We start from the raw sequence: 26,413 nt of genomic DNA, 5'->3' as shown, positions 1-26,413 counted from the left end.
GAGGCTTCCGGGCCTCTTGAAAGGAGGCTTCCGGGCCTCTTGAAAGGAGGCTTCCGGGCCTCTTGAAAGGAGGCTTCCGGGCCTCTTGAAAGGAGGCTTCCAGGCATCTTGAAAGGAGGCTTCCGGACATCTTGAAAGGAGGCTTCCGGGCCTCTTGAAAGGAGGCTTCCGGGCCTTTGAAAGGAGGCTTCCGGGCCTCTTGAAAGGAGGGGTCCAGGCCTCTTGAAAGGAGGCTTCGGGCCTCTTGAAAGGAGGCTTCGGGCCTCTTGAAAGGAGGCTTCGGGCCTCTTGAAAGGAGGCTTCGGGCCTCTTGAAAGGAGGCTTTCGGGCCTCTTGAAAGGAGGCTTCCGGGCCTCTTGAAAGGAGGCTTCCGGGCCTCTTGAAAGGAGGCTTCCGGGCCTCTTGAAAGGAGGCTTCCGGGCCTCTTGAAAGGAGGCTTCCGGGCCTCTTGAAAGGAGGCTTGCCGGCCTCTTGAAAGGAGGCTTCCGGGCCTCTTGAAAGGAGGCTTCCGGGCCTCTTGAAAGGAGGCTTCCGGGCCTCTTGAAAGGAGGCTTCCGGGCCTCTTGAAAGGAGGCTTCCGGGCCTCTTGAAAGGAGGCTTCCGGGCCTCTTGAAAGGAGGCTTCTGGCCTCTTGAAAGGAGGCTTCCGGGCCTCTTGAAAGGCGGCTGCGGGCCTCTTGAAAGGAGGCTTCCGGGCCTCTTGAAAGGAGGCTTCGGGCCTCTTGAAAGGAGGCTTCGGGCCTCTTGAAAGGAGGCTTCCGGGCCTCTTGAAAGGAGGCTTCCGGGCCTCTTGAAAGGAGGCTTCCGGGCCTCTTGAAAGGAGGCTTCCGGGCCTCTTGAAAGGAGGCTTCCGGGCCTCTTGAAAGGAGGCTTCCGGGCCTCTTGAAAGGAGGCTTCCGGGCCTCTTGAAAGGAGGCTTCCGAGCCTCTTGAAAACAGGCTTCCGGGCCTCTTGAAAGGAGGCTTCCGGGCGTCTTGAAAAAGGCTTCCGGGTCTCGTGAAAGGAGGCTTCCGAGCCTCTTGAAAAAAGGCTTCCGGGCCTCTTGAAAAAGGCTTCCGGGTCTCTTTAAAGGAGGCTTCCGAGCCTTTTGAATGGAGGCTTCCGGGCCTCTTGAAAGGAGGCTTCCGGGCGTCTTGAAAGGAGGCTTCCGGGCCTCTTGAAAGGAGGCTTCCGGGCCTCTTGAAAGGAGGCTCTTGAAAGGAGGCTTCCGGGCCTCTTGAAAGGAGGCTTCCGGGCCTCTTGAAAGGAAGCCTCCGGGGCCTCTTGAAAGGAGGCTTCCGGGCCTCTTGAAAGGAGGCTTCCGGGCCTCTTGAAAGGAGGCTTCCGGGCCTCTTGAAAGGAGGCTTCCGGGCCTCTTGAAAGGAGGCTTCCGGGCCTCTTGAAAGGAGGCTTCCGGGCCTCTTGAAAGGAGGCTTCCGGGCCTCTTGAAAGGAGGCTTCCGGGCCTCTTGAAAGGAGGCTTCCGGGCCTCTTGAAAGGAGACTTCCGAACTACTTAAAAAATGGTTTCCAAGCCTTTTGAAAGTGGGCTTAGCAGCTTCTTGAAAAAAAGGCGTTTGAAAGGGTGCTCCGGGCCCCTTAAAAGAGGCCTCTGAACCCTTTTGAAAATAGGTTTCCGAACCTCTTGAAAGAAGTCTCTCGATCCTCTTGAAAGCAGTCTACGAGCTGTTTAATAGAAGGCTTTCTGAACTGAGCAACTGAGCTTTTCGGATAAAGCCTGCATGTCTTTCAAATGGAGGCTTCTGAACGTGTAGACTCTAAATTTTAGTTCAGAAGCATATTCTTAACATATCATTCAACTTTTTGCCTTTCTCGTACACCAAGGTGTAATGAAAAGGCTATATATTCACTTCCAAGACGATTTTGTGATAGAAGGTCCGGAGACCCATAGTGTTATATACCAATCGACTCAGCTCGACGAATCGATGTCTGTCTGTGTGAATGTGTGTGCGTGTGTGTATGTATGTGCGCAAAATAAAACTCACTCATCTTTTAGGTACTTATCTTAATCCGATTTATTTGCATAAGTTGCATTCGACGGGGAATCCTGTTCCATTGTTTCCTTTTGAAAATTGGCCAGATCGGACTATGGGTTTAAATGTTATGGCCAAAACACAATTTATACACAAAAAAACACGCTAAGAAATTCTTACTCAATTTTTTAGTATATCTAATGTACGAGAAAGGCACAAACACCGCTCGGTGGATCAATCAGGTTTTTTTTCTTAGTATTGAGGTTTTCAGCCCTGGGTTGGCTCACCTCAGATTCAACATTTTGTTTCAATCAGATAGATAGCATAGTACACGTAAAAAATGTAATGTTGTTTATTATTAATATTTCTAATACTTTTTTGCCAAAGCAGGCGCTTAATGACATGTATAAGAAAAAACTTATACATCGCATTAGTTACATACATTCGGAAACTAATACTTTTCATTAACTTATGAATGTTATTAGCTTTTTGATATGGGATAATTCATCAGGTGGCATAATGAAGAGTATAAGTATTTTCGAATGGTTTTTTTCCATAACATATAAGGTTAATTTTTCACGTGTAAATTTTTTAAATTTATTCATTCATTGTTCTGTCCTTTTGATCTTTTCTCCCACAGCCTTTTATCTACTGTGCTAGTTGTGGAGGGAAGGATTCAATAGTGCTTTTTCAATGTACTAGAAAAAAATTTAAATAAAAAAAATACATGTATCAAATCTGTATCAATAAGTTTTGATTAAAATCAGCCATTATGCATTTTTGTCCGAGGTACCCCCTGGGCTTGGTGAAGGTACCCCCAGGGGTACATGTACCCCAGGTTGAGAACCACTGAACTACAGGAAAGCCAATGAACGGCTAGATTTACACGAGACTTCGAACAGAATAGCCAAATTTGAATAATAATATGCTCATTACATTTTTTGTGAGTTATGATCAATAGTTAAGAACTATACACGCAAACTGAAGAAGACTGATTTTGATTGATTTTAAGTTCTCTTTCTTACGTGACTCGAAATTTGCAAAATTTAAAATTATTGATTTGGAAAGGAAACTGTCCACATAATGGCATCTCCGATTAACAGACCTTTTGTTACAGTTCTCTCAATACTCAAAGTAAACTTTTACAATACTTTGTGTGGCACCTTACTGTATTGAAACAAGGACGGAGATAAAGGAAGTCGACAGGTCTCTGACCTGGGCCCTAAAGCGAGCAGCTGCCAAGGTTGCATATCTTTTACGTTGGCCGTATGTACCCCTATAGGGAAACCCAGTACAGATGATGATGATGGTAAATTTGAAAACAGTGACAGCGAAAACATGAGCTGTACATTGGCCATTGTTTCGAGGGGTCGATCATTACACGCGAAGTGTAACATTCTGTCGACACAGCTCATTGAGAAACCCGGAAGCTCAAGCCTGCACTCCGTATCTTCACTTCGGCTATACCACAGACAAGCTCGTTGAGCTTGGCGTCATGCTGTAAGTTTGATGATTTTCTCTTTCGCTGCCACGCAGTGTTGTCCTACACTCAGAGCGAAAAAATCTGCTCTTTGATTTTACTCCATCTTAACGATTTTATAGTCTTAACTAAGTAAGGGCAACTATTAGAAGAATATTAGAATTTTCTAAATGTCATATCAAACTGTCAAAAAAATGCACGTTAGAGCAACAGGAGCGCGCGCGCTGAAAATACACTCCAGTGTATTTTCAGTGCGCGCGCTCCTGTGGCTCTGGTGTGCATGGAGGCCTTTAGAAAATTCAATTATCTCTCTATTAGTTACACTTACTTAGCTAAGATTATAAAATCGTTTAAATGGAGTAAAATCAAAGAGCAGCATTTTTTGCACTGAGTGTAGGACAACACTGCTGCAACGGAAATGTTACACCCAATCGCACCACCAAGAATCATCCCGCAATCAGTTGATGATGTGAAAAACAAAAATCACAGGTACGTTCTATGTATGATCAGTGGTCGTATTCTAAATTAGCCATTTCATACAAAAATGCGTCTAACCCAAACTTAAAAATATTATGAGATAAATCTGACATATGAAGATGAAGAAGCATTATTTCAGTTGTGTTTCTGGTTTCGAATCAATCATCAGGTCTAGATCATGTCGTCCAAAGGTTTTTTTTCTTCATCTTATAATGTTTCCCCTTTCCCCAATCATGGGTTTATAAAATTCATGTAGTCTTTTTAGCAGGTTGAAGGAGTTTGAGGTAAGTGACGTAGCGTATGCAACACTCCATTGAATTTCAATTCAGCTAAGATCAAAGCTAGTTATAGTTACCTTAGTGGAGTAAGTTAGGCAATCAGAAATCAACCGGTGGTCGTCCGAATTTCGAAAAAGCCGCATAATCAATCAATATATAGGAAAGAAATATCCAGAAAACTAGCAAACGATAACAAAATGAGATACTAAATCGTGCAGGGTGGCTTCCAAATTCAGTCAGCCGTTCACGATTCAGGCGATGATAAATTCAGTCAAGTTTTAGCTAAAATGAGCTAACTCTTATTTATATTGGCACGAAATCGTATTAGCATTTGTATCTGAAGTTATATTTGGAATCGGATATTCGAATATGAAATTGAAAATAAATACCGTAGAATAAATAGTGACGGAAATGAAGATGGAAATCAAGATGGAAATGGGGATAGAAATGAAAAAAAGAAAATGCTTATGAGCTGTTGGGCTGTCTGAAGTCAAAATAAACTCAAATTAAGCGTTTCGTTGCCGTGTGCCAATATCGTGCGTTTAATCTCAAAGTGCTGCGGAATTGGATTCAGAATTCGGAAAAGGTTCGATTTCACACCTCGGGGGCAACAAGATTTGTGGGGGAACTTATTGGCAGTGCCAATAATGAACGTTTGGTGCTGGTGCAGACGACGCTTCTTTTTTTAGCTTTATAAATATTGTCGTCAAATTTAATTGAATAGTCAATTCGAAAATGTAAATAAATTTTCTATAAATAGTAGTCTTGATCTAAGAATGTTACAATGGTTTAGAATTTGCATTTTGCATTTTGCGATCTTACAAAAAGCAAAATGCAGATTCTAATCAGAGCAAAACTGTTGAAACGTTCGTATATTTTCGTCTACAATAGAAAACAAATACCAAGAGCTTGAGCTTGAGCTTGATTGACTGCTCGTAGTTGCTACTCCATTATGACCAGATCAGCTGTTCTTGCACAGGGTTTGCTTGGGACTAGCACACATCTTCAATGTACAAGTACTGGTGATCTCATTTGTTAGGTCATACTGGCGCTTGCTTCGTCAGAATGCAAGTCAATGTAGGGAAGATCGTGAAAACTCGTTGCGGTGGATACTCGACTCCGCAAAGAAAGTTTGTCCGGATTCGGTGCCGGTGAAGCAAGAGTCACGTGATGCTTTTGCTAACAGGGATGATATGGAACGGCCCTTTTCGATGATTGAATTATTGCTTGCTCTCCTTTCAAGTAATAATTCTGCTCCAGGAATGGATAGAATAAGGTTCAATTTGCTTAAAAACCTCCCATTCGTCGCGAAGAGGCGGCTATTGAGCTTGCTCAACCAGTTACTGGAGTGTACATTTCCGGGTGATTGGAGGCAAGTAAGGGTGGTAGCCATCCAAAAGCCTGGAAAACCCGCGTCGGATTGTAATTCGTATCGCCTCTTCGCTGTCCTGTCTTCGTAAGCTGTTTGAGAATATGATTCTCTTCCGGCTAGACGAATGGATTGAATCTAATGGTTTGTTGTCAGATACACAATATGGTTTCCGCAGGGGAAAGGGGACGAACGACTGTCTTGCGTAGCTTTCTTCAGAAATACAGTCAACTTTCGATAAAAAAAAAGAGCAATTGGGCTCAGTATTTTTGGACATTGAGGGGGCTTTTGATTTAGTTTGCCTCGATCTCTTATCCGACAAGCTCCACGCATGTGGACTTTCTCCGAATTAAAAAAAAATGTACAATTTGTTGTCAGAGAAGCGTATGAGTTTTTTCATGGTGACTTGGCAACTTCACGAATTAGTTACATGTGTCTCCCTCAGGGCTTACGTTATGCCCCCTTTTTCACAATTTTTACGTCAGCGACAGCGACGTCGTTGAGACAGCTTGCAGATGATTGTGTTGTATCCGTTTCGGGGTCAACAGCGGTTGATCTGCAAGGACCATTGCAAGATACTTTGGACCAACTGATGTTGACCCTTAGTTAGTTATAGTTTTCTAAAAATCAAAAGGGGACATTTTAGCCAGGTGGGGCGCATTATACCGTCTTACCCTATTTTCCTCATCTTCGAAACAAGCTATGCAAATCTTACAAAGTAAAACAGGTTACGCGATTTGCACTGCATAAATATTTTTTTTCATAAGTTTTATTTATTATGAGTCATTTTATTTAATTACGACACCTTTAATATTAAATATTTTTAGTGTGTACAATAGAAGATAGATATACAGATTTTAAATACTTAATTTTATTGATATTGACTGATTTAAATTTGACTGATATTCAGATTTTGATTTGTGATTTCGACCATGATTTTGTTTGCAAATCAACAACCACTAGAGAAGAGCAGAATAGCTCATCAATATTACTAGGGATGACTATTTCATCTATTATCTACATCTCCGTTCCTGTTCAAATTTAATTGTATCACCCCTCAACGTACTTAAATCGAATTGAACTTCAATCGTGTATTTCGAGCTGTTTGCAACGTGATTTCCTAACAGAATACACTTGCTGTGCTAATGACTTGTGGTCCGCAATAGCAAATGATTAATGCGAGGATATATGCCGTCCTGTGATTGTAATTCTCATTAATAAAGGCAATGATCATAAATTTATGCAAGTATGAAGGCTGAATTGCAATGATGAAGTGGGACTGTTGCATGTATTTTACGGGAAGATACGATGAATGTGAACCGAAAGGTACCATAACGTCACCAAGGTGCATCACTCATTTTCCACACATGATGCATAATATCGTTACGAAACCAGGAACCGCATTGTAACGTTGGTGAGATGACTGACGTTCTTACATTTCCGGGAGTCATTAGAGTGCTTCCAAAATTTAATTGCGATGGTAAACATAAACTACTATTCTATATCCGTCCTTGGATTTTTTTCTTTCTATTTATTTGTGTCGTTGCTTAATTTAAATTTAACTAACTTTTCAATTGAAATAACGGATTCAGCGGAACCACCCAGTTGAACGAATCTAAACGTAGCAGCTAATATTTGTCATCGGTTTGCGGTGATCTGCTGCATATGTATTCATTCCGGCAAGACAAAACATCATATGTAGGTTTCCAACCAAGTGAAATATTACCACTGACTGGTTGTCAGAACCACGGTGGAAATACTCTACTCATTCAACGTGATGGAAGATATAGCTCGTAGCTGGTTGAAATGCACAAAAAAAATCAACCAAATCGGTTTGGAAAATGCAATGCAGTTACATTCATCGTTTACAAAAGAAGTCCTCTCTGCTGTTATCCAGCATGTGGTGTCTCGGAAAGGATGCCATGCCCATCACTGTGACATTGATGTGATAGACTTTTACATGCGATAGTAGCAACTATTTATGAACGAGCATTTGAATATTTTGAGTGATTCCCACAGGAAAACGTTATTGAGTGTAACAATACTAGTATTATCGCATTTTTTTTTCAAGCTGATCAACTGTGTAGGATTATTGGATACTTACTTATGGGTTTTGTACACCCGGAATGGTCCAAGTCGGCCCGAAAGATCTCCATCATGAGCGATGTCCAGCTATCGCTTTTACCTGTTGTCAAGTTAGACTTCGGTCGACTTCTTTTACTTCTTCATCGAAACTTCACCGTTATGAGCGTTTGGGTCTGTCCCATTGGGTTCCAGTCTAATTGCTTGTACAGATTTCATTTCCGCCCCTAAGTGAGGTGTGTCTGATTTAGTCTTACTTCCGATCCCGAATTTTAGTTGCTGCAGCCGTTGAGTGTTCTCCACTGATACACACATTGTTCCGCTGGCGAATAGCAGCACCGAATACACGTAATAATAAAAAAACAGATTTTGTTGCGTTCACTTATCTGCCTGTTCTACCAAGATATTTCGTAAACTCTCAAAGGCAACCCTTGCTTTCTTGATCCGTGCGCCTATTTCGATCTTAGTACCGCCGTCTGACGCCCATTTGGCTACCAAGATATTGGAAGCTTTCAACATTCTCCACTGATTTCCCGCATACTGTGAAACTGGAAGGGGTCGTCGTTTGTTGGGTAAAAGAAACACGCTGAAAAAATAAATGGTTAACCTTGGAATTCTGTTCAGTTGTACCAAAAAGTTTGATATGAAACAAAGAAAAAAGAATCAAACAAAGAGGAGAATAAAAACTTAATTTTTATCCTTCATTCAGCACAGAAACTCCCAATCATTTAGTCTAATAACGAAAATTGTGCGACGTGTTCGGCATCCGGGAACTATAAGAGCAACCTGTTAGTTCCTTCGCGTGCAGGCATACGTTCCACGCTACACATCTTATATATACACTAACGACATCAAGATTATCGATCGAAGAAACGCTTAAGTTGGGTGCAGCGAGACGCATTTAGTGGATTCAACGTGGTTCTTACAAGGCCGCCGTATCAAACAGCGAAAGGTTGGAATCATCGCATACACAATCAACTGGAACGATTATTGTGGGTTTAGCAATCATGTTATACCACCATCATCGCTTTATGCGCCACTGCACGTAGCAATCATGATTCCCGATGGTATCTACGAGTGGCAAACGAATATTTGCACTTGCCCGGTTCGAGGGGTCAAACATCAGACGGGTTGTTAAATCAACGCGTGACTCATTTTCCAATTTTTATGCTTATGACTTGATATGACTTATGATACCACGAGTGCTGAGAAAATCGATTTTTGCAAAGAGTTGCACGCGTTGTTTTCTGCAATGACGAAAAATGGACTTTGATATGATAAATCTGTACCAAAATTGTAATTTACTGCACATGATCATTCTTGCCAATAATTTGTGTTGCTGCAAAGAACAATCAGATTCTATGTTATCGCGCCACATTGCAGAGCACCAGAGAGCACCCAAATGAGTGTTATAATGAATTTTACGCGACTCATTTGAGTTGCATAATGTTCATTAAAGCATCCATTTTATTGGTATGGGAAGGTAGGCCGTTTTATCACCAAAAGACGAACAGTACCGAACTGTAGACTGCAGAAGAATCAGGTAGTATGATCAGGAATTGCAAAATAGTAGTTTGTGCAACTAGTTGGAAAAAGATGATTTTTTCAGCACGAGTTGTATGTTTATCCAACGTGACTTGCCGAGTTGGATAAATAATACGAGTGCTGAAAAAATCGAGTTTTGCAGTTTTGTTATTTTTTGTAATGACGAAAAATGTGGTTTAATGTGATAAATCTGTACCACAACAACGGTACAGACTGATTTACTTCACATGATCATTCTAACCAATAAATCATTTTGCCGCTGAGAACAATCATATTCCATGTTATCATGCCACATTGCATAGCTCGACAAGCCTTGAAACGATAGATGAACTTACCTTTGGATATTCTGATGTTATGGCCATCAAACTATTTCGTTTATTACGAAACGCAGAGAATACAGTATTTGAACACTTACCCAAACTAATTCAGCAAATTGTAGTCATGTAACAACTCTTCGTACGGCCGAGTTGCCGAATAATATGCAATTAATTTTAACTCTTGTTAACTTAGCTGATGTTGTTTTTTCATTACAGCACCCAAATAAGTGATATAATGGATTTTATGCAACTCATTTGGGTTGCATAATGGTCATTAAAGCACCCATTTCGTTGGTATGGTAAAGTAGTCCATTTTATCACTCAAAGACGAACTGTAAACCACGTATTATGATTAGGAATTGCAAAAAATATGTTTCAAAATTCCTCGGAATTCCGTTTTATTTCGATTAAAGCTAGTTTATTCTGGCGAATTTTTTGACCTATTTCTGTCACGCAGGTGACGGCGTCGCGTCGGTTGTATTATTAACATGCGACGTAATTTGCTTTAGCAGAACACCGGAAAATTGTTTGGGGCAGTTTTGGCAAGTGATAAAAACACTTTCCCACTACGGTGGCTTCGGCGGGCGGTGATTGAGATCGCTGACGATGGAGTGGAGGGGATTTTGTGTGCAACGTTCAGAGCCAGTGGTGCGGAGCTCTAATTGTGCGTGGTTCATTCGACTGGGGCAGTACGCTCTTTTGGCTATTAGAGCTGGTGGTGATGTGAATCGAAGAAGCCTTGGAGTGATTAATCCCTTCTACTTGACCCTTACCGCCCCTCCTTTGCTAAATGAAGAGCTTCCGGAGTGTATTCCTCTTTTTTGGTCCGCAATTTTAACTACTTTTTAATCTTCTTCGCCGCTCCATCGTTGAGACTATCGGAATCCGAACGAAATACTTTTTTATTGTCATAGTCGATCGGTGTTGAAGTGGCAGTCGTCCTCGGAAATGTAGGTGACAGTAATAGAGGCGATATATACAAAATGGTGGGTTGACATCAAGGAAGGAGCGCATAACAGAGCTCTGGTCCCCAAAAGTTCCTATCTCACGCTTCCACGGGTCGTCCTATGACAAAAGACCGCCAGAAAGTGTGTACATCAGGAGGTCCGGCTCAAACAGCGTCTGCCTGGTACCCAGCGGCTGATTAAAGAAATGCTGTATCGCGACAGCTATACTAAAGGTAGCAGTCCCACCAGCGCGATGTAGGTTACGCGACCCGGTAAGGTAGCTTACTGAAGACTCTCAAATACCACGAAAAATGGAGATAGAAGAAAAAGAGAACGTTATTTTTGGCAACCGACCCGGCAACGAAATAAGGACTATGATTGGAAACTTGGTACCTGGAATGTCAGGACCCTAAATGAAAAAGCAGAGCATGGAGTTGGTTTCGTAGTGATGGGCAAGCAGATGAAGCGAGTGATGCGGTGGAAACCCATTAGCAAACGAATCTGTGTGTTGAGGATACGAGACAAATTCTTCAATTACAGCCTAATCAACGTTTACGCACCGACAAACGATAAATCCGACGACGTAAAGGACACGTTTTATGAATGTCTTGATAAAGCCTATGGAGAGTGTCCAAAGCATGACGTGAAAATTGTTATCGGAGACGCTAACGCTCAGGTCGGTAGAGAGGACTTTTTCCGTCCCATAATAGGTAGGGAGAGCCTTCACTACGCTACCAACGACAACGGCATACGGCTAGTAAATGTCGCTGCTGCCCGAGGGATGGCCATCAGTAGCACCTATTTTGCACGAAAGGTTATCCGAAAGCACACCTGGAGACACCTAATGGAACTATTTGCCTAGAAATCATAGGTGCGAAAGAAGTTTTTCTTTATTTAAGCGGAATCTAAATATCTTATTCAGTATGTACTTATTGGTATTAGACGTTGCATAGTATCATAAGCATTGAAAATCAATATTTGATTATTTATGTTGCTATATGGTAATTGTTGTTAAATAATAAAATAAATATGTTTGAAATGGTGAAACTTGCAACCCGATAGACCATGTTCTGGAGGATGGACGCCATTTCTCGAATGTTATCGATGTGCGGACATTCAGAGGTCCGAACAATGACTCTGATCACTACCTCGTTGTCATGAAATTCGATCACGGTTGTCAACTGTATCGAACGAAAGATCACAGCGAACGATGCGTTACAATATCCAGCGATTGTCGGCGGAAAGAGTATCGGCTGAGTACCGCCAGAAGCTTGACGAACGGATGAGTGCAATCGACATTAGCGACAACATCAACGAGCTATGCTGCCGCTAACCGCAAGTCGAGCACATCTGTATATGGGGCTCCATATACAGATGTGCTCGACTTGCGGTTAGCGGCAGTATGGGAGTCGATCCATGGAGCGGTGGACCCAGGACGAATTGGTCGGATGTGGAGTGTTAGAGAGTGACAAACGAGAAGAACGTTGCCAGAAATCGGATGTTGGTGTCAGGTACCCGATCGAATAAAGATCGGTACAAGGAAGCAAGAGCAGCTGAAAAACGAACCCACCGCAGGAAGAAAAAAAATATGATGAACTAGTAATTAGTGAGGCGCAGGAAAGAATGGAGTAGAATGATATGCGGAGGTTTTATGAGTTTGTCAACGGCGTGAGGAGAAAGACAGCGCCATTTCTCGTCATGTGAAACCACCAAGAAGGTGTAACATTTGACGTTTTTTCTCTTGATGCTTAATTTAATTCTCGCGTAACATATGATGACGGCTTATAAACCAAAACCATGGTTTTTGATTTTCTGGCATGAACGATTGCTTTGTAAATTATTCTTCATGCTAGTTAAAACTCCGCACTTGATATCTCTTAAGAAATACATTTATTGCTATTTTGAGTGAACGTCTCATGAACCATTTGCACCATAGTGGTTTTTAAGTCCTTTGTTGACGCCCTTAACTACCATGCGGAATGTTTGCTTTGGTTTTTAGGGCGTTCACTTTATATTGTTTATTTAGGAAAACTAGCTTCAAGTTATTTTAAAATGTATAGGGGTATTCACTCAAATCTGCGTAACAATTAGTTTTGCGTAGAAATATGCAATGAAATGTTTCAAGAAACATTTCTTCTCTTATCTTGACGTCTACTTCAAATGAGAATTTGAAAATCTAGTAACCACTTGTACAATTGCCATATCAACGTGTTCTTCAAACGTGTAGCTTCATTACTTCGTGACAGTTTAGAACGCGAATATGGAGGGTGTAAGTAATTAAAACCTTGTCTTGTGTTTAACATATTATTCCAAATAACAATTAACATTTGCAGCTGACACAGCAAAAAACAAAACGTCGTCGATTGAACCCAATTCATCGCTGGACAAGTGATGAAACCAGGGACATGCTTGAGACGGTTTTGGATGAAGTGAAAAATAATCCTGAATTATTCGAGGTATAATTCATTTTTTATAAAGCTTTCATTGTTACTGATTATTTTTATTCATGTAGAAACCAACAACCCAGATGTTCTATGCCAGAATAATGGAAAAAACCGCATGCGTACGCGCACTCAATTGGATTGTGCTAAAAAAATAAAATGAGAAATCTAAAATCTTCATACATATCTGCATCTACATGGAAAAGCCAAACTGGTGCTGGACTTCTATCAGAAGGATTAGATAACAGCGTTACAGGTAGTAGTACATATAGTATTTGGCCTTTCACTGGATTCTAATATTCCTTCAATTTCAGAATACATACAAAGGGTGTGTCCCTTCTGGAATATTCTTGAACAAATTTTTGGCCAACGTAAGAATGTGAATCCAGCGATCATCATCGAAACATCACATTCTGGTTTTAATGAATCAGTAAGCTATGATCAACTTGAAGAGCCACTTACATTACCTGAAGAGCCAGCAAATGAAATATTCGATGGAGATGATGCAGCTTTCAATTTCGACGATGTGTCTGGAGAAAATCTAATTTGGGAAGATACAAGACCAGCATCCGATGCAGAAGTTGAAACAAATTTTGATCCAGAAGTGATACATAATGAGCAGGAAGAAATCAACATCGAGTCGTCAGATACACCTACAACATCGACAAGAATTGGGGATGAGGCTATGGCTCACGTGTTCGAGTGCAAATATGCTAAGGACATCATTGATCAACTCAAACAGATATACCAACCGAAATAAACCGTCGCGATGCTTGGGCTGCGCTCTCGCTTATATACATTGAAAAGCGAAGCCCACGCATCGCTAACAGAACTGTTTTGCCTACATAATGAACTAATCCGCCAGCTCGAGGCAATGGGAGAAGTTATTACGCATAGTGATAAAATAAGTAGGGGAACAAGGGGCAATATGGACACCCTAAGGTTTTAATCAATATTAGGTGATTTAAATTGAATATAATTCGGATATTTAGCAACTACATGATACTATTACTCGTTAACTACCAGTTCTGTTTTGAATCGTACTGAAAATACGGCAATTTCAATCAAATAGGACGATTTTGTAATAGTTATTTTTTCTCTATCTCGGGAAGGTAGCGGGGCAGATTGGACACCCCCATGGGGCAGTATGGACACCCTTATAAAATATGAAGAAAATTATCTGCTCGTAATTATATGCCATCGTAATCTATTTTATTCATCATCCAACCAAAATATTACCCAATTGTTCATCTTCCTGTCATGTTTTTGTATGAGACACCTAAAATTGTGTTTGGATCATCAACATCCGAAAATCTATTTCCCTCGTCTTATGCGAGGTCATATATGGTCGTTTTCTATTTTAATTCCATGGTAAATAGAAGAAGATTGGTTAGGTAACGCAAAAATTTGCCACTTTCAGCCGGCCTCATACATGTATGTCGAACTTTTTGTATGAAGCATATGATTTTTTTATATGGATCCTCACACTTATTGCAAGACCCCTTCCCAATCGTCTCTCCTCTAAGCATTGCATAATCTATGCATGCTCTTATCCACCCTACTGGCATCGGTAATCCTTCCAATGGGTTGTACCGATCAACTTGCCAACGAGATTGCCAAATCTATTACAAATATTACAAAACACTTCCTTTTTTGTTGCACTTCAGCGACTTCTATGGTATATATGTCATGTACGGGAACTTTTATAGCGATTTATAATTCCGCTCCATGATAACACGAAAAATAACGCGATATGAAAGCCCAGTTCGATGAGTTTGAGGTTAGGTTTTTAATTTTTAGGGTGTCAGTTCTACCCACATATAGAGTGTTCAGTTTGCCCCAACAGCTGAACATATTTAAAAACCGTTGGAAATTTTATAAAAATCAAGGAAACTTGTCACAAATACATGCCAGAGCACTGTAAATAACAGAACTTTGCTATGGGATGACTAATAATTGAAAAATCATCTTCTATGGTAAAGTAAAGCTTATTTTATGGGATGTGAAACTTATAATTTTTAATCATTTGGAAGACATTCTAACTTTTTTGTCAAATTTATGCGCTAAAAAGTTGAACCAATGACTTCTACGCTATAAATTAGTTGTTTGTGGAAGGATTATAGAGTTCGCTGCATTGAAAATAGAAAAATGATTGAATTAACAAGAATATTGAGGGTGTCCAATCTGCCCCGGGTGTTCATAATGCCCCCTGGTCCCCTACCTTACTAGTTGCCATGCCGAACAAGTACGACCAAGTTGTCACCGCCCTATCGGTTCTCCAAAAGGCGGAGCTGGACAAAATGTCGCTGGAAGCATTGAAAAGGATCTTCCTGGATGCGGAGGCGAAGCAAGCTGGACCAGCACCGAACAGCAAACAGGTGGCTATGATTGGAGGTCGGAACAATTACCATCAACAGCAGCAGCAGCACCGGCGAAACAAAATGAAGCAACTGACTTGCTTCGAGTGTGGCAAAGTGGGACACAAGAAAAAGTCATGCTTTGTCTTGCGTCGGAAGAAATCTCGAGAACAGCGGCAAGCGAATGGATCTGGATCCGAGGACAGGGTGGCGTTGTTGGCTCGCGGAGAGGGGTCGTTCATGGTACGGGTACCATTGACTCGCTCCACAGATGTCACCTCCAATCGCCAACAGGAAGGAAAACTGAAGAAAATGAATTCGAAGGCGAAAGAAGACTTCTCACGTGACCAGCGTGTAATGATGCTGCCCATGGAAGAATTCCCAGTGAAAGTGCCAACCAAATTTCCATGCTTCCTGGATAGCGGAGCGTCAGAACATATGCTACGGGAAATGGCTGCGTTCTCAGAATTGTGGGAGTGCGAAGAGGTCAAAATTGCAACGGCCCAGGCAGGGGCCAGTATTGTGGGAAGGAAAAGGGGTAATGTTTCCTTGAAGAGCCAAGTTGGGCTGAATAAAGTGATCTTGGATTTGTATAACGTTCTTTTTATTCCCGAATTGCATTGCAATTTGTTATCTGTTTCCCGTATAGAGTCCTCCGGAAAATCGGTTAACTTTGCCAATGGTTCTGTTGTAATTCGCAATGAAGTCGGGAAGGTGATCGCAAAAGGGGTGAGGGTCGGTGGACTCTACCAACTTGATGTGGACCTTATTGATTTGTGCGATAAAGCTTGTATAGGAAAAACAAACATCGGTTTGAATGTGTGGCAAAAACGGTTTGGACATCTAGGGGATGCAAATTTATTGAAGCTTGCTAAGAACAAAATGGTTGAAGGGTTGGATTTCCAACCGTCTTCATTGGCAAGTGGTTCTATAATTTGCAAACCATGCGTTGAAGCGAAACAATCCAGAGATCCTTTCAATGGAGGCAATAGGCCAAGGTCAAAACGACCTTTGGAACTTGTGCACTCTGACGTTTGCGGACAAATGACGTATGATGGTTACGGGAACTTTGTAAGCTTTATCGATGATTACACGCACTTCGTGATGGTGTATCTGATAAAAACCAAAAATGAGGTTCTGCAAAAATTTAAGGAATTTGAAGCCTATTCTACTTCGCATTTCTCTACCCGAATTTCAAAATTTCGATCGGGCAATGGATGAGAACATTACGGAAACGATTTTATGTCCTTTTGTTGCGATAAAGGTATTTCGATGGTTCCAACTGATCCGTATACGCCTCAACAAAACGGTGTGAGTAGGCGTATGAATCGCACTCTCATGGAAAAGGTAAGAAGTATGTTATACGACAGTGGTGCTCCTGCTCAACTATGGGGTGAAGCTCTTTATGTTTCAACATATCTAGCAAACAGAAGTCCAAAAGTTTCATTGACGGAAGCCAAAACGCTGTACGAAATGTGGCCTGGGGTCTGTTCCAAACGTGAGCTATCTTCTTAGAATTTTTGGGCGTACTTCTTATTCACATGTCGTCAAAGAACGTCGTACAAAGTTGGATAAGAAGAGTGATACATTGGCGTTTGTTGGTTATGCTCCTAATGGATATCGTCTTTGGGATAATCTCAAAAGAAAATTATCGTTTCGAGAGATGTTGTATTTGATGAATCTAAGTCATTTTTCATCAGTTGTGATCGAATGGGGACTCAAGATAACCTAATCGAAGACAACGTGGCAGATTTGCCGGTTGTGGAGGTTTTTGAGACGTGTGACCAAACTGACATGAACTCGATCTCAGATAACGATAATAATAGTGTTACATCATCAGAAGAGTTTGAGGAAGCCATATCCGATCATGAACCAGAGCAAGATGAAAATGTAGATGAAGTGGCGTTACGTCGGAGTCAAAAGAATCTCAAGAGCTCCCGGCTGGTTTAATGAATATGAGACCAACTTTATGGCGTCTGATTTTATTGACAATGTTCCACAAAATATAAATGAACTCAAGAAACGTGACGATTGGGCAAAATGGAAGGCAGCTATCGATGAGGAGTTGCAATCCTTATCTGAGAACAACACATGGACATTAGTTGGCGCTATTCCAAAAGGAAGAAAAGCCATTCATTCAATGTGGGTGTTCACGATAAAGGTTAATGACAATTCGCATCGATATAAAGCTCGACTTGTGGCAAAAGGTTGCTCGCAACGTCCCGGCATGGATTTTTGTGAAACCTTTTCGCCAGTTGCCAAAATGACTAGCGTTCGTACACTTTTGTCCATCGCTGTACAGAATAAATGGCTCATCCATCAAATGGATGTTAAAACCGCCTTTTTAAATGGTTCCCTTGAAGAAACAATTTACATGAGATTACCAAACTTGGGCAATGAAGGTGATAAAATATGTAAGCTGAACAAAAGTATTTATGGTTTAAAACAAGCGGGAAGAAGTTGGAATCTCAAGCATAATGAAGAAAAGGAAAATATGGGTTTCAAAAGGCTTGGAAGCGACTCTTGTGTTTATGTATGCAAACACAGAAAAATCATAATAGTGTTGTATGTTGATGACATTTTAATTTTTGGGGAAGATATGGTAAATATTTGTTGGGTTAAAACGGAGCTTTCAAAGCGTTTCAAAATGAAGGATCTGAATGAGGTAAATAATTTCCTCGGATTGGATATTCATTATGACGCAGATGCTGGAAAAATGACCTTATCTCAAGAGTCGTATATTGGTAAAGTGTTGCAAAGATTTAGTATGTATGACTGTAACCCTGTTGCCATTCCGATGAATCCAAATATAAAGTGGAGAAAACACTTATTCCAACAAAAGCACCCTTTAGGAATTGCTCGGATGTCTTCAATACTTGGCCTTCAATTTCCAGGCCTGGTATAACGATTTCAGTTGGTATTCTTAGTCAATTTCAGAGCGAACCTGGAGAAGAACATTAGCCGGGGCTGAAACGGATTCTCCGATATCTTAAAGGAACAAAGAAGATGCAGATCGTGTACGAAAGGTCGATCGAATCAACGCCATTGATCGGGTACGCGGATGCGGATTTTGCCAACGATGAAGATGAACGAAAGTCGAATTCCGGATGCTTGTTCATGGTGTATGGAAACGTTGTGTCCTGGAGCAGCAAACGCCAGCAGATCGTGACACTTTCATCGACGGAAGCGGAACTTGTTTCCCTTTGCAACGCGTCAAAAGAAGGGATATGGTTGTCTCATTTATTGAGTGAGATTGGAGTTTCTTCAACTCCATTCACTATATTTGAAGATAACATACCCTGCATCAAGATCGCGGAGGAACCCAGAGAACATCAGAGGACGAAGCATATAGATGTGAAGTTTATGTACATTCGTGAGCTGATTAAGGAGAAGAGACTTGTTGTTAAATATGTACCAACTAACGATCAAATTGCTGATTATTTTACGAAGCCCCTTACAAGAGCTAAATTTGATAGATTTACAAAAATGATAAAAATGCAAAACTGAGGGTAAGTGTTGAATTATTAAATTGTTCATTTTTAGTTATTATCATTTACTCGGGTTATAAGCAGATATTCTTTCGTGTTCTTTATTTATTTAGATTCTCTTTTGTGGGCATCCAAGCCCAAACTTGGCAACGTAGCTTAACTTACAGGAAGCCGAGCACAATCCGATGTTTGATGAACAATCACTAATGTAACTTGTTCCCCGATAGTTAGTACGTAAATCATGACCAATCATTGTAACCTAATGCAGTACCGAATTCTGATGAATAAATCTCGGGTACTTATTCAAAAGGACGTATGTGATTTTGTAAACAAAGATTCAAACGTCGATTTGTCCAATCTGATGGCACTCCCACGCAAACCAACACCAAAAACAGGTAGCCGAAGCCTCCCCCTATCTGTCTATGGTAATGGTTTGTGTGGGAGGGCTATCAGATCGGACAAATCGACGTTTGAATCTTTGTTTACAAAATCACATACGTCCTTTTGAATAAGTACCCGAGAAATAGTTTCTAAGAATTCCTGTGTACATGTTTTTGATTTCCGAGTGGTAAAGTTTACCTTCGGAGCTTTCTGAGAAAGGTTTTCGTTTTTCATTTGGTTGAAGGACGTCAGACTTCGTCTGACTTTTCCTTGTCCACTTTGGCGGCTGACATATACTTGGAGGAAGTATTTCCTAAAGTATAGTTTCGGCATTCCATCTCTACCAACCTGCCCTCAGGTGGTAAATCCTCCCACTGAGATTAAATTCTAATAAAATTTCCGTGGGAAGAAAAGAGACGGGAATTCAATTTTACTCAATCACTGAGTGGATGAAAGCTAGAGAGTACTATTTCATGTGCTCGGTTTTTGTCGGCTCACCAAAGGCGCGAACTCTTTGTCGCCATTCGTAATTGCTTTGGCGCAAAATTCAAATTCAAAAGATATCACCTGAAGAAAGGGTTCTTTATAGTTTCCATACTTAAGCTCGATCATTTCGCAAAGTCAACGGCTGGTGTGCAGAAGTTTTTCGCGAGGTTCTTTAGTTTGATGATAATTTGTACTAAGTACATTTCTTTTAGTTAATACTTTTTGATCGCAAGGTTTGCGTTACGGGTGTCAGTACGTCTGACCATTTCGCGAAGAATTTCAAATAGTGTTTAGTGCAACGTACAAAAGGCAATAAAAAATTGTTTTGAAATTTGATATTAATTACTAAAGTGAATTCGCGTTGGACTTTCCAGCGCTTAGGCGCTTTTTGGTACGGACTGGAGTTCGACTAGAATTGGAAGTCAACCAACCGTCGGCTTGATCCGTACACGCCATTTTCCCCGTGGATCGATATCTTGCCAGAGCGCGGTCCCCGCACGTCGTAAACTATCGTGCGCAGGACCGGACTAGAACCAATAGTTAGGATTTCCATTTTTAGCCCCGCACGGTCATAGTGGAAAGGTACGCGAAGCCGGGTCGTAGGAAAACGTGGGCTTCCAATTAGAGGGAAAGGTCAGCCGGACGCTCTCGGCTCAAAATCGGAAGCCTTCCGTCCACGCTATGTTTAAAGGCAACTATTATGCAAGGGCCCTCCTTAGCCGTGCGGTAAGATGCGCGGCTACAAAGCAAGACCATGCTGAGGGGGCTGGGTTCGATTCAGTGCCGGTCTAGACAATTTTCGGATTGGAAATTGTCTCGACTTCCTGGGCATAAAAGTATCATCGTGTTAGCCTCATGATATACGAATGCAGAAATGGTAACTTGGCTTAGAAACCTCGCAGTTAATAACTGTGGAAGTGCTTAATGAACACTAAGCTGCGAGGCGGCTCTGTCCCAGTGTGGGGATGTAATGCCAACAAAGAAGAAGAAGATTATGCAAAGTGAATGCACCTCGGATGTTAAGCCGTTAGATCATAGTTTTTGACCTCTAGTTTAAGGATCTGCATCAATTAAAATATTTCATCGGTGAAATTTTGACTTTTTTCACTATTTAAGGTAATATTTTTAACCTAAAAACCTTTTCTGATTTTTTAAAAAAATTTGAAGCAAGTTATATAAAATCCAACCACTACTTTTTTTGCTGATACTTTAAGAAACATTTTCATATGATGAAAATAGTAGAAGTTATATTAAAATTACTGCCAGACTTAAATGTTTTTACGGTTTATTATGAATATGTCTGTAGCCTTCCTTAGCCGTGCGGTAAGAAGCACTGCTACACTGCAAAACCATGCTAAAAGTGGCTGGGTTCGATCCCCGCTCTTGTCTAGGAAATATTCTCACCTTCTCTGGGCATAAATTATCATCGTAGCCTCATGATATACGAATGCAAAAATGGTAGCTTGGACTAGAAACCTCGCAGTTAATAACTATGGAAGTGCTAAATGAACAATAAGCTCCAAGGCGGCATATGTCAGAGTGGTTGATGTAATGCCAATAAGAAGAAGTATTATTAAATTTAAGAACCTAATATCACTCTTTAACATTTCAAATCAATAAAAAATTAAAACTACGAACTAGTTCAAAGTAGTATTTATGTATGTTCTGTATTTCAAACTTGATTGAACCTCAATGGACGTCTGCATTATGTGACCACTGTTATATGCTCCCACCGTGGATAACAGTTTACTTGCATACTGTTCGTGGTTATCTGGCATTTTGTAGTTTTGGTAGATAGCATAGAAATTTCTGTTGATGGCTTCCGTTGTTTGCTCCGTATACTTTGTAAGGCCTCCCTGTGATGCGCTCAATTCAAGAACATGGAATTTCAAAATAAGAATTTTTTCGGTGTTTGGTAGCCCAGCTGCTATCCAACTATTCAAAAAACTGTTACAAAAATGTCGTATGGCGTCTGAATAGAATTGCAACAATGTTACACTAGAACATCAATCAACTACTTGTGGTAGACTCTCCAATACCTTGTAATAACCATTGCATTATTTTCCTTTCAAAACACCCCGTTTAACTAAAAGACTTCGGCAGTAACGCCCAGTAAAACCAAGTTGAGCGTGATGAGTTGCGTTGACCTCTGATGTCCAGACTTCAGATTTATCTGGTTGTTTTTTTTTTGCTACAGGGCCGAAGATATGGTAGACCAATCACACGAGCTAATGTAGCGCTGGATGAGGGTTTTTGTCTAAAATTGTGTCATAGTCTCCTCCTTCCAGAAAATGATTTTGAACACAATTGAAATATAATTCCTTGACCTGTCCAGCATTAAATTCTGTTTCTATGGTAACAAGTGGTGCAGGGTTGCTGTTTTTTTATAAACACGTATGAGATATGCAGTTACACAAGAATTCGCTATCGCAAAATAAAATATATGTTCGGTGTCAACAGTATTTTTAGTATAACTTCTGCTACTTTCATCATATGAAAATTGTTTTTATATGAAAATTTTCCTTGAAGTGTCAGAAAAAAAAATGTGGTGCATGGATTTTATATAACTTGCTTAAACATTTTTTGAAAAATCAGAATAGATTTTTAGGTTAAAAATATTACCTTAAATGGTAAAAAAGTCAAATTTTCACCGATGAAATATTTTAATCGACACGGATCCTTAAACTAGAGGTCAAAAACTATGACCTACGGCTTAACATCCGAGGTGCATTCACTTTGCATAATAGTTGCCTTTAAACATAGCGTGCGCCGCTTCCCCTCCGCAACTTTAGATTCGGCCATTGTTGCACGAGCTCAAACCTCCATCGCTGCCGCCAAATAGCAGCACTTGCGGCTACGTCATCACGCCGCCATCGGGTTCCAGTTTGTGGAGGACAAACGCCGCCATCTTCCCGGCGGAAAACAATCACCGGACAAGCTAGCCATCGAGACGCCGCATCGGAGAAAACCTGCGTAGGTACGTGAGCTTTCCCTTCTTACATGGCCATGTTAAGTTAGCTCATTTCGTATTCCGCATCGAATTAAAGTCCAACCCGAATGAGCGAAATAAACACCAATTGTACCTTCTTGAGAATTTCGGCTTAGAGTTTTAGTTTGCTACGGTGCTGGGAAACTCCACTCCTATTGCGTTTACCGTTTAGCCATTTCGTTTCCGGTTGAATTCTCAAGACCGTCCGTTTTGCTCTTTCGTGGGTTGAACGAGCTCAAGGCGTTTGTACCTAATCCAGTCGAAATCCCCAAAAATCAAGGCGTTTAGTTGGGAAAAGGTCTAGCAAAGTACTGGGGAATTTTTGCGTCCGTTTAGCATTTGAGCCAGCGACCGTTCAAAAGAGACCCCTGAGGGAAAGAGTCAGCACAAGTCGGGCAAATACAAAAATTGAACTGGTGGTCTCTCGTTCGCGGGAGTGGCGCTTAAGCCACCAAGTTTTGCTGTGCCCTCGAGAAATCGGTCGAACGGTTACAAAGGGAATTTGCTGACAGATATAACCGAAGTGGCAATACTTCGAAACGATGGCTGCGGGGAAGGACCAGCCCCCGATGATACATCATCTGTTTATTGATTTCGACGGCGCGGCGTACGATTCTGGGAAACGGAATGAATTATGGCAAATTATGATAGAACATGGTTTTCCGGTGAAACTGATACGGCCGATTCGTATAACGTTGGACGGATCGAAATCAAGTGTGAGGGTTGCGGATGAAATATTTTGTTACCTGAGATGGATTAAAGCAGGGTGATGCACTCTCGAATCTACCGTTCAATATAGCGCTCGAGGGAGCGATTAGGTGAGCTGGTGTGCAAAGAAGCGGTAACATTTTCACAAAATCGCATATGCTTCTGGGATTTTCGGACGATATCGATATTATCGGGATTGATCGCCGTGCCGTGGAAAAGGCTTTTGTACCTTTCAAGAGAGAGACAGCGAGAATTGGACTCACGGACTGATCGGAGAACTTTCGGAGTGTTTGAGCGTAAAATGCTGCGATCAATTCTCGGCGGTAAACAGGAGAATGGTATCTGATGACATCGCATGAATCACGAGTTGTACCAGGTGTATAAAGGGCTGGATGTTGTCAAGCTTATACAACACGGCAGACTACGGTGGGCTGGATACGTTGTTCTTGTGCAGCAAGAATGTTAAGCGAAGATAATATTCAGTAGAAAACCCGGAGGCCGCGGACTTCTTGGAAGGTCGCGTACACGTTGGCTTTTTGTAGTTGAAGAGGACCTGAGGGCGTTTAACGTTCAGGGCGACTGGAAGCGATTGGCCCAAGATCGAGTACAGTGGAGAAGGATACTCCATTCCATCAGTCAAACTACACGGCATATCGTTTACCAAAACGAACCCTTTCATACTATCTATTGATGTGGAAATGAAGATGACTCGTCGGCTACTATCGAAGCGAGTATCATGTCAACGATTTCCTACTCGTTTCTTAATTGACATGCATTCGGACACGGACGACGCTGGTATTGCTTATTTTTACACCACATGGCGCTGGTATTGCTTACATTTCACAGCCACCACACATTGAAGATGACGTTAGTCCCAAACTCCGTCTGTTGGTTCTCTGTGTAGGGGAGAACAGTCCAAAATGCACGCCTAAAACTTTTTCGATGTTTTCATCATTATAAACAAGAATACCGAACCATTTCAACGTGAAGATGCAAAATTTTCAAAACTAGCTACATTCCACAATGATCTCCAATTCGAAACAACCAGGTTTTTATGGCTTTCAGTCGAATTTAAAATATGTGGCCTGGGGTAAAACGTCCGAATGGTGGCGTGAAACGCCTTTATTGCATGTAAAATAATGATGAACGCATGGTTGTTTGTTCAGTGTTAACGGATTGAACGACAATCTTACAGCCGATCTGGAAATAACGGAGTCATAAAACTTGACTCGATTCGACAAGTACGAGACACTGAAGACGGCCTTACTGTTGAGGTCGAAATTCGTATCTGTTAAAGGTACAATAAAGTAGTGGCATTAAATGGAATAGTACAAACTCGTCTTATGACAAGTGAGTACATTCCACTAAAAGCTTAAAATAATTTTCTTATCAATAACGGAGTAACAATCGTGGGCTAATGTTCTCATACTCAAAGCTTGTTACCAATAAACTCTGGATATTGTTACGAAGACATTGACCTGTTTCACAGTAATACAGCCGTTAAATAATAAGAAGAAGGCGAAGAAGGAGAAGTAGAATGCTTTGTTTCGAAATCGATACAAGAAAATAATCTTGATTACATTTTGGGACAGGTAATACATCACTTGTGAGAATAAAGATCTTTGTGCATCAATTGTAAAAAAATGTAATTTAGCATTTAAGCTCAACCACAAAAAGAAGGATAGTAGCTAACCCCACTGAATGCACAAAGAAATTTCCATATGTAAGCAAACCCGTGTAACTAGTCGTTTGCATCCATTCCTTGACTACCATTTTCCCCGTTGCCGCATAGCTCTTACATAGTTGGTAGTCGATACCTAACTGGTACGTGCGTGCTGCGAGTTTGTGTCGTTTCTAGGTTAAATGTTGACTTTTCTTGTTGAACTAGAACGACCGTATCGCACGATTTCCGTTGGATGCACATAAGTTTTATGTTCACAACAAATTCGTTTGGCTTTATAAGCACATGATTGTTTACATTTTCCGCGCACCAAAAATGTACAGAAAAGTTCGTTATTTTCTTCAAAAAAGTTGAACAAAACATAAAAAAATACAAAGAAAAAATCCGTTTCAAAAGTAGTGCTAAGACATTGGTTTTAATTAGGTTACACGATACCACAATGTCAGAGGCAGAATTCAAAATAATGATACAATACAAGACAGAGCTCATATCACACGATTTTTGGCAAAATTTTAGGTCGAATGTATTATGTTTTTTTGATTATTTGCAACTCCGAGCTTGACGAATTACATGACAAATAAAATACATTGGGGTAAAACAAGGTTTTACAAGTTGTACGATTTGTGTCCAAATTTCAGTGCAATCCGCCCATACCGAACCAAGATATTGAATTTATTCGCGTTATGGACAATTTTTTTTCCATAATGCAGTGGAAAGTGATTGCATCATTATCATCAATCATTCCTTCCCATCCTCGATAGACCGTCAGGACGTGTGGCCAGACGTGTACTAGATCTGTTGGTGAAAAATATTCTCTTTTGAAGTCTTTAGATATGCGGAAAATGAAACCAAGCATCTTAGAAGCTTTGGAGGACACGAAAGCGACATGATCGTTGAAAGATAGTTTTGAATCTAATAGTACGCCTAGATACTATAGAACGACTTACTATAGGCACCAGTACGACAAGATGTATTATTTCTGCAAATGAAATTAATTGATCTTACCTTGATTCCAATTCTTTTTATCACGTAACGTCTCCTCTCTTTTGGACAAATAATGATTTCCAAACGAAACGTATTCCTGTCAAACTCGTCCAACCTCGGCGAATCCTGAGTACTGTGTCTGACCGCTGTTGAACCTTAAGAGGAAGTCGTTAACTTAGTGTGAAAACCGAACCATAAACAATAAAAATCACGTTTACGGAAAAAATGCGGAATTTTCTTTTGTTTTGTTTGCACAATTATTGACCGAAAAAGACCGAAATCCGAGTGAAAAAAAAAATGACACAAAAAAAAGCTTCAACCGTTTGCGCAAAATGCTTGCTGCGATCTTTCCTCATTTAGCCGAATAGGACAGTCGACCGAATAAGACATTTGGCTGAATAGGACATTTGGCCGAATAGGCCATTTGGCTGAA

At 40.9% G+C, this 26,413-nt stretch overlaps 1 protein-coding gene across 1 annotated transcript in view; it reads right to left on the bottom strand.

Moving 5' to 3' along the window:
* LOC134211206 (uncharacterized) overlaps window positions 1-26,172 on the bottom strand; it is a 99,543-nt gene extending 73,371 nt beyond the window's left edge. The window contains exon 1 of the mRNA XM_062687890.1: window positions 26,002-26,172. The gene's annotated coding sequence lies outside the window, so the exon portion shown is untranslated. The remainder of the gene's footprint in view (window positions 1-26,001) is intronic.
* Between the last annotated feature and the right edge of the window lie 241 nt (window positions 26,173-26,413).

The sequence above is a fragment of the Armigeres subalbatus genome, chromosome 2 (genome assembly GCF_024139115.2).
Source record: "Armigeres subalbatus isolate Guangzhou_Male chromosome 2, GZ_Asu_2, whole genome shotgun sequence".
In the NCBI taxonomy this organism is placed as follows: Eukaryota; Metazoa; Arthropoda; class Insecta; order Diptera; family Culicidae; genus Armigeres; species Armigeres subalbatus.
This window is presented reverse-complemented; position numbering and strand designations above follow the sequence as displayed.